Here is a 10,132-nt window from a genome sequence, read left to right on the forward strand (position 1 = left end):
GAAGGAAACGACACCTCGCTCTTTTGACATGCTCGTAGACAACAAACACACATGTTGGATATGTGACCATCATGTTTGGAAAATTAATGGATTTACAACATTCCGAATAATGAAAATGTGAACTGCAGATATGAGTGATCACACAGTGTACATTTGAATCAAAGACAGTTGAATATCCCGTACCATCTGTTTCATGTTTCATCATAAGCGGCTCTAAAGTGAAGACAGACAGTGTAGTGCAGTCAGTATCGTGTGTGACCACCCCTGGCTTACATGGAAGCATAAACACGGCGTCTAGTGGATAATGTCAGATCACATGTATCGGGATTCTCAGCCATTATTCCGGTAGGGTCTGTGCCAACGCCTCTCTATTCTGTATGTGGGTGGCTGTGGCGTGCTGATTTGTCGTTCAAGGTAGAAGGAGGCAACGCCGCACCCTGGGTATTAAGGAAGTGCATACTGATTGGTGATTTATGAGGTTTGGCGTTGTCTTGTTGGAAGACGGTACGTGGATATTTCTGCATGAATGGAACGACGACTGGTCTTACAACTTCATTGATGTACCTTGCAACTGTTAGATTACCATGAATGACAATAAGATTAGCCTTCACTTCGCCACAAACCCTCCCCAGACAATTACGCCTCCACCACCATAGTGGTTGGTCTCTTGTACGCAGCAACGTTCTCCCGTCATAGCAGTTGTCTACCGTCAGATTGGAACAGTTGGAATCGCTCACATGTTCGTTAGCGTCATAGTCGTTGGTGGTCTATAGTCTCCGAAGTCCTGGTACCGAAGACGTCTTGCATCGGTCACTCTGCTGACTGGGTGGGCAAGAGCAGTTCGGGCTGATGACGTCACAGTGAAGAAGCGGTACCTCAAGTTTAGCAGTCGTAAATAACGTCCCTGCTGTGCTGTTAGCCCGGCATCTTTCCTTTCTGCCATACGTTGTGATAATGGAATACATCATTTTCTACACATTTTATACCTGAATTCAGTTCGGCTTTTTCACGAAAGGATTTCGCACAATTCCGTGCACATTGATATTTGTAACACCAAATACTTAAATCTCTTGCAATTCAATGCATAGTGTGTGTTATTCGGGCGAGTTATTCAACTCGTTTTCATTGAAAAAAATACAAAAGTACAATAAAAGGTATAACAATATTTTGGTGACGCTTCTTTTGTGCGTGAGTCCATATATCGAATATTAATCATTTCATCCCTGGAGGATTATAGAAGGTGCATGATAATCTGAATGTCACTGATCTCTTAACAGGTGCAACTCAGTGATGAATGAGATGATTCGAACTGAAGTACAGCTCTTCACACAGACCATTGTGGCTTCTGGAGAGGGAAAGGTTACATGTTAATTGTCGTTTACTGCATGTTCATAGCGACAGCTAATATAATGTTAAAGTTCAGGGAAATTACAATCTCTTAGGGAAAAAAATCATTTGTTTCACCACAGAAACAAGGAAGCCATACACGTTGGTTGTGTTTGCTGAGTCAACGCTTTTATTTTGGTTATCTGTACATGCCACGCCATGTCCTTACTACTGGCTGCCTCTTTACCATTTGTCTGGAAACGTCAAATTCTGACACGCTTTATTCAGTAAACAGTGCCAGGTTACGTGCATGCATACTTTCAAAGTAATATATCACAGACTGCCAGACAAATTATGATGTGCAATGTCGAAGGCTGAGTGCTAATTAGAGTAATTTGCTACCTGTTCACTGAACTGACTCATATAAAGATATACCTTCAGCATCTTCTCCATCTCCTGTTCATGTAGCTTCCATACCTGTATCATCTGTAGCATTGATACCTGTTATACCTTCTGGATTGCTTTTTCCACAATTGTTGGAACCGAACCTCAAAACAAGTAGAAGTCAGTTGTTCTTGTTCGTTAATAATGTATGTGTCGATTTTTGTTTCGCGGTGGTTGATTCACGTCAGTTGCTTCATCGTTATTTTCCAAGAAGACGCCAAGTAAGGTCATATGAGTGACATTGTGTCGAAGTTATAATCCGCATGACTCCGTTAAGTATGTTCAAATGTTTCTGACACGTACATCCGTGTCGTGAACTTGACTGTCTATATATCTGTGTTGCTATGAGGGACCTCCAGAAAGTAGTCTGCCAGACTTTATTTTCGATATGCAATGTTTGAAAAGTTTCCATTTTACATTGAAGAAACCATGAGCGAAAGCTATGTCCAAAATTTCACATATGTGGATAATGTATTCAAAGGGGATATTAGTCAACACAATTAAGTATGCAATTACTCATACATAAACAGACATGGGAGTAAATACCAAATTGCTTGAAAAATTATCTGCAGCACTGTATACTGGAATATCTGTCAAGACGAGACGCCCGGCGATAAATATTGTAATGTCTACCTCATCTAAATTGGACTGTTTATGCCAATATTATACAGCCGACGATATACATGTAATGTCTCTTTCGTCTATACTTGACCGTTCCTGCTACGATTTGAGAGCCGTTTGTGTATAGACAGGATAAAAGCATATGGATCATAACAAGTGTATTCTACGTATGCCTGATTCCACTTCCTTACTAGAAACCGTGCAGTACGTGGTACAGGATACCACGCTCCCCTACACGCCTGTATTCAAATACGTACAAACTCTCAGCGGCTACAAAAGTACATTCCAGCTATGTCGTAAGCTCAAACGAAACACGACAAATTACGACGTTATTGACGTATGGATCTATCAGAGGAAATAACCACCTCGACTATATTAAGTAACTTTTGAAAGTTGAAACGCGCACGCGACAGAACCTATCGCCTCGAATCCCACTTTATAGAAGGAAATCGGTGGCACCAGACTGGCGAAATCGGGTCTTTTTCACCGAGTAGAGCGAAACGTTTGATGTTAGCAGCTATTATTACTTGGCATGCGCATGGCATGTTATGTTTGACGGTTACAGTTTAGACTTGACGGATTAGGAGCAATTGCTTCATGTTTACACTCGTTTAGACCATGCAGATCTCCACATGAATGGAATTCAAGAAGACCTCTGAGAGTGAGATGGTTTACTCACTCGTGATGTAGCAGAGCCGGTGGGGTGGTGGGGTGGGGGTGCGGTGGTGGTGTGGTGGGATGGTGGGGTGGTGGGGTGTGGGTGCGGTGGTGAGATGGTGGGATGGTGGGGTGGTGGGGTGGTGGGGTAGCCTTGTGATTAAAGTGTCGGCTTGTCACGTCCAAGACCCAGCTTCTATTACCCTCACGATGTGAGAAGTCCATTGCTGGTGTCTCCCCGCGGTCATATTGCTGGGTTGGTGCTAAAAGCGGCGTAAAACTAATGTCACTCACTCAGAGCAACTATTACATTAATCTTCACACTCACACACACACACACACACACACACACACACACACACACACACACACACACACACACACACACACACACACACACACACACACACACACACACACACACACACACACCGAGAAAAAATATGCTTAAACATCGTTTCAACATATTTTGTATCACGTGCACGTGCATATGTCGGTTAGAGCCTGACTGTATTTCGACCACGGCACTGAAGACACATTATCGTCATTCGTAAGCATTTGTTTGCCGATCTCGACAATCTGACGCTGTTGAATAATGAAGTGTTTACCCAGCTGTTTTTGGTCGACGTAAGAGTTGATCGCCAGTGTAAGCTATGGCCAATGTTATCCTTTCTCCTTATTCGCCATGCAAACAACAGGAAAACCCTCTTTGTTCAAGTAGGCGCTCTTAACCTGAGGTGTGAATGACTACTTGGGCAAACCCTAAAGTTGACCATAACGGAATATTAAAAATGCCGTAGGTTTTAATTAAAACAAACGTGTTGGGTATTCTTGGTTATGTTTATTTTGCATGGTGGACCTGGAGGAAGCGACATCTGCCGGTCAGTCTCAGCGGTGGTTTTCTGTTTTTGATTTTCTCGTACAGTCTGAAGCTTTAAAGGACTTAAAGCAATCGATTTTCAAACTGAAGCAATAATGTATCCCGGATGTGTGTACGTCGGTCCAGAATACACAGTGAACCCAACACAGAAGTGTGACGTCACTAACTACCATAACACGAAGTAGGTTGACTGACCATTGTAAATTACTGCTCAGAAATACCAATGACTTACACTTTCAAAGGCACTACATAAACAAATAGCAACACGTAAAAATCAATAGACTAAACGTGGTAACGGCAACACAGTCAGTGATGATGCTGTTGAGCTATTGAATCATCTAGCGAAAACGGTTCGCCTCAAACAAAGGTCCAACTTAGGCAGTGGTGTGGGAATTATTATATTAAGATGCTTTGGAAGTGGAGGCCTCTTCTAGGAGAGCATAGAATATTCGATGGTACAGTAAGGAAGGAATATGTACTTTGATGTACATTGGTGACATGGACTTTCTCCTTAAGCGGTTGGATGAAGATCCTTATTTTCACACTAAATATGCAGTCTGGGCCTGTTTATATATCTTGACCACCTAGTTTGCTATTATTATCAAATACTTTATTGCTATTACCTCTGCTGTTTTAACGTATGCTGTAATTGTACTAGCAGTACATCCTCTTGAGTGTGCCGCCATTGTAAATAGTCAGTGAGTATGGTTTACGAAGCCTTTGTTAATATGGAACCTGAGTCTTCAGCTGGACGAGCACTAACAGGTTTACAACTTTGCTTCTCCACCACACTATCATTACTCTAGAGCTATCTGTACGTACACACAAACCTAGTTAACATTGTAATCCAAGCATTAATTTTATGACATTTGTTTCCAATTGAATCCACTTACCTACCTGGGTCAAGTTATTCTTTCAACTGAACAGAACGATACGGTACAAAGACACCAGGTGCCAACGTTTATTATCTGTGGTCCATTCATGGATTTGTACACGGCTGTTTTACCCGTTATACCAAGAGGAATCTGAGCATAGTCACATCTTGGCATTTGTATTTCATATATGCGTTCTATATTTATAGATCTGATTTCCCCTAGAAATTGAAAACATCCTCGTGTTTTGTTTATCAAACTCTGAAGGAAAAACAATGGTTGTGGATCGCACAACGCTGTTTTATAATTGTCAAGACACTGGTTCAGCAGTCAGTATCTTTCAGTTTGCATCACTCACGGGTATATCGAGCACTGAGCACATTAGAGTTGGATAAATATACATCTTCCACACCATTAGAGAAATATAGCCAAAGCCCGAGAACTGAAAAGTGTTCATCTCAATTATATGTAATATAGGCCGAAGCATATAACAACGAATTATGTAATAATTACCAACATGATGAAACATGACCAGTGTAATATATATCGTATGTGCACGTGTGCATGTATCACTTTTGCCTAGCAGCAATTATTTGTATTTTTGAAAACTCAGAATTTTTATGTTGTCATCGTAACGTCTTGATATCCACATGGATCAGAAGCGCTCTACGTTGACGGTTGAAGAAATAGGAATACAAAACAAATGAGAACACGTAATGTTTTAATAAGAGGTCTACCTTCCTGGGATTGACATGTTCAGTGAGAAAGGGTTAAATGACTGTGCTCTGTAGTCTCCTCATACAATCAGCCACCATGTCGAGAGTGCCTACACAGAGATACGACACATACGACAGGTGCCGCGGGTTGGCATCCGGGAAAGGCCGCTTTCTGAATACGACGTGCATAGAGTTGGTCTTGTCGGCAAAGTTGCCGTCAAATTGACCAGTGTTGTAGTACATGAACAGGTCCGTGTCCTGTCCCCCCGGTGCATACACGCCCATTGCATACTTGTTGTCAGGAGTTACCAGCCAAATATATCGCGGGTGCCTCGACGTTGATGAAATCGTATTTGGGCCATTTGCCCGCTATCTCGAAGCCAGATTCATACCTTATACAGTAGTGAACTCCAGCACAGCCAATGGTGACGATCTTGGAGAACTCGTGGTTGTAGGTGTCGACTGTGTTGACGGGAAGGGAACCACGCATGCACACACGGGTCATGTTGTTCACCTCGGGGCTGCCGGCCCGGATCCAGAAGGCAGGGTAAACCTGTGACAAGGGACGCTGAGGTTACAGAAAATATCCTGTACAATTATACAACTTCACTCCATCTTACTAAGCATATCAAGTTCAATTTCATTTTCAGTGGTGTCTGTGCACTGCTCTTCTGGTGTTAACTTGACAATTCCCACCCAGATTTTTTATGTAAATTACATCGTATTGAGAAAATGAATGCAGGCTGTCCACAAAACCCCACAAGTTTAGATTATGAAAAGTCAATGTTTTCCCGGTATGTTCACATTCTGACTTTTAGCCATGAAATAATTTGAAACCGATTTGATGACAGCTTCACTGCGATACAGTTGTCCTATGTGGTACCTGTTCAAGGTGGCAATACCACTAGACCCCTTCTGAGTTGCCAATATCAACACAATATCAACGCCAGGAAAAGTTCAAGGATGCAGGGAATGGAACCCAAGACTTCTCTGCGATGACGGGGCGCGCACATTGTACAGTTACAGCGATGTGCCTTTAGTGATAGCGAAGGGAGTGGTAAGTTTTTGTTCGAGGATTCGCAATAGAACTGCTAGTCACGTCGAGTGATATCGCAATTAATGGCAATATCGTGCGTCATTGGCAGTATGTCATTTCCCTATGAGGCTCAGGTAAATTTAACACGCATCACCTGACACGGAATACTTGGTGTGTGGGTTGGCAAATGTTTCTAAAGCAAATACATAATGTGAAGCTCTTTATGATAACCATTCCTCACATTGTTGTGCTCTGCACTGTATCTGTTGGGGATAGAATATAGGAAGGGAGAGAATTTACTGGTAAGATGTTGTTTCATCCCTTTGTAACTATATAACACTTGAAGAACCGGGCTGGAATACTGGCCTTCAGTAACCCATGCTTGTCGTATGAGGCGACTAAGGGAATCGGGTGGTCATGCACGCTGACCTGGTTGACAAATGTCATCGATTCCCAGTTGCGTATGTCGATGCTCAAGCAGTTGATCACTGGATTGTCTCGATGTTTCACAGACCGTCGCCATATAGCTGGAATACTGCAGCATTCAGCGTAAACATAAACTCACTCAGTCACCCCAAGACAACATAGTAGTTTAGGTTTTACTTGGCAATCCAGACAATGTGGCGGCGTGTTCCCTACCCGACATCCTAACACTATATTGTACATCGTTCTTGTCTTACCGTGGATGTCATAACGTTGGCGTTAACCGTAATATTTTTCAGAACAGACTTTGTGGTGGGTGACTTATAATCGCTGGCCCCTCCAGCCTCGGTTGGGTCGAAGCATTCCCCGTATGGTATAGCATTGATGGCAGTCTGAATCTCGCGCCCATGGTCCCAGGCATTGATGAACTCCTTGTTGCCCCAGACCAGGCTGTCTATGGCTCCCCCCATGCGTGCCGAGGCGCTGATGTAGAGCTTGTCCACTGAGATGGTGTAACGGCCGGCGTACCCGCCCTCCACGTACCCCTGCAAGTGTTCGTACCGACCAAATTCCAGAAAGTGGTTGATGGCTGCTGTGTAATTCTGTCCAAATGCTCTGGCGATCTCTGGATTCCTGTAGCGAGCGGGTGAGTGAGACAGTTCGCATGCGTTTTAGCTATTCTAATATATAGCGAGGAAGATAAACTCCCAAATATGTTGCCCATGCTAGGAATGAAACTCAGTTCTCACGTGTGACTTCAGGGGGATTACCCCACGGGATATACCACCGCTCCTTCAGCCCCAACAGGGCCTCATCTTAGCGATGGTGGACAATTCGCTTTCACCGTAGATCAACAAATCATCAAAAGATAACCAAACGGTCACGCTGCCTCTCCTTTACTATACTCAGTGATAAACTGTAGATCTGTCTGAAGATGTGTGGGCGGATCGATGGCATCCATGGTCATTTTGAAATTTATATTATAGATATTTCCTGACGGAGCATAGTAACGCTGTGCTTACCTCATCAGATATTGCCTGGAGTGGAACTGTCCTGACCCCTGCCTACCCTCATAGATGCCATGTTTCAACCAGTGATCCTTGGCACTATCAGGTGTGGCAAGGTGACCAAGGTCGCTGTGTGTGTTGACGTAAAACACCGGGTCAAAAACCATGGGGTGGGCGTAGTCGGGATGAAACACAAATGTTCCAAAGTGGACGTCTCCTCCGCACAACGCTGGACGACGAGACACACGTTAAGCTTCAAGCATGATTCTTGATACAGAAAGCATTAATGAGGGCGCTGTCTCTCACTCACACACTCAATCACTCACTCACTCAACTACCCACCCAATCACTCACTGGATTATTAATCTCTGTATTGTTTTCTTCAAAGGAAAATGTAGGGATATACTACATAATCAGCTGTCTCCTTACGTTTTGAGTCATAGAACAGATTCTCCCCATCTACCCTTCATGAAGACTTAGGCTTACTACTAGTAACTTATGAGAATTCTGCAGATTTACCCGTAAATCCAACAAGCAGGAATGGCACTATCCATGTCGCCATGTTGCTGACGACTGGCTGTTATACGGCTATCTGGGCGGGTCCGTGAGAGGTCAGTCAGCTGGGGGCAGATAGCTGGTATCTAGCAACAGTGTTCTGTTGTTGACTGGAGTTTCACGCATATGTTTCAGTATGTTCCTGTTTCTCCTGAGTTTCTTCAGTTGTCCACATTATAGAGTTGAGATTTTTGACGCATATCATGACAGGAGCAGCCCGCGAAAGAAGAAGGAGATTTATGTCACTTGTATCAAACATGAACGAATGTGTTAGTTGATCCGTCCCATAACTCGAGAATGAGATTTATGTCGCTCGTATCAAACATGAACGACTATGGTGATAGGAACAGTCCCAAGTCTCGAGAATGAGATTTATGTCGCTTGTATCACACTTTTACAGAACAAAGTGACCCTACATCCGACTAATTTGTGGTCTGTGACATATCTTATAATGGATCTGCCACGTCCTCATTGAACCATTTGAAGGACGACGCTGTGTATGTAAAATATAACTGTAAATAAAACATAACATACACGACGATCACAGTTCCTAATATTTGTTTAATTTCCTGTTCTCGTGAAGTGTGTTTACAGATTCAGTTTCCTGATTTCTACTCGTCTCTCCTTGAGAGTCCTACGGCTCCAGTCTTGACATTTCTTTGCCACGCCCAACCCGCTGTGTCATGTTCACTATGGCCGCTGTAGCGGAACTCGGCTTTAACACAAACTCATCATCTAAACACGTTCAGAAAGTTTAAAATCAATACAGAGAGTTTTGAACTTGTTTAAATTTCCAAAGTTCAGTGGCATGGTATAATATGTTCATGGTGTATCTGCCGAAATAGATCCAAGGATTGAGATGGTAACTGAGGAATAGTAACAGACCAAATATAATGGATGTCAATGTCTTCATTAATATATACACTACGTTTCCCGGCTATTCCTTGCCCCTTCTTCAGGGGAATGACCGAGTAACAAGGAATAGCCATGAAACGTTGTGTATACGATGAAGAAAAATGTTGACATACATAATATTTGGTCTTATACTTGAATACCAACGTCTATTTATCTCTAAGGAGCCTTGAAAGGTAGAAGGTAAGCATGACCTGCCCTGATGGAAGCACCCGTCTCTCATAGCTAGTAAACTGGCTCCCTTGTCAGCATATTCTGAATCATCTGCAGTTTCTACGATATGAAAAAGCAAGTTGTCCTGGTTGGTCATCAGCAGTCAATGCGGTAGGATGCAATAGCAGATGGTCAGTGACCCTGTCATATTCCGGTTGAGTAGGCCTATGCGCGTGATGTCAGTCACTGGATTATCGGGTCCAGATTACCTTCAGACAGCCATGGGATAGCTGGAATATGTCCCAGTGGGGCATTGAACAACCCAGAAATTAGCTAATGGTCAAACTATTGAATGTTAGTACAACGTATATTTAACTTTATTGCCACAGTTCTGTTACAAACATATGGAGATTAAAACATCAATAAAGAGACAGTCACATATTTTTCTTGTATGTATTCATTTATTGACCAATCCCTATAATTAAATATATGATCCATCCAGAGCCTGGGCGGTCATGTGTCGCCATATT

At 43.0% G+C, this 10,132-nt stretch overlaps 1 protein-coding gene and 1 pseudogene across 2 annotated transcripts in view; both read right to left on the reverse strand.

Annotated features, from left to right (window-relative positions):
- Window positions 1-5,570: 5,570 nt before the first annotated feature.
- On the reverse strand, window positions 5,571-8,544 carry LOC137259038 (uncharacterized; annotated as a pseudogene).
- A 1,406-nt stretch (window positions 8,545-9,950) lies between these two features.
- LOC137258979 (cytochrome P450 3A24-like) overlaps window positions 9,951-10,132 on the reverse strand; it is a 13,695-nt gene continuing 13,513 nt past the window's right edge. The window contains exon 14 of one of the 2 annotated variants that reach the window (XM_067796678.1): window positions 9,951-10,132. This exon is cut by the window's right edge and continues 153 nt beyond it. The gene's annotated coding sequence lies outside the window, so the exon portion shown is untranslated. The other variant, XM_067796677.1, reaches the window with a different exon arrangement.

Source organism: Haliotis asinina, chromosome 12, assembly GCF_037392515.1.
Source record: "Haliotis asinina isolate JCU_RB_2024 chromosome 12, JCU_Hal_asi_v2, whole genome shotgun sequence".
NCBI lineage: Eukaryota > Metazoa > Mollusca > Gastropoda > Lepetellida > Haliotidae > Haliotis > Haliotis asinina.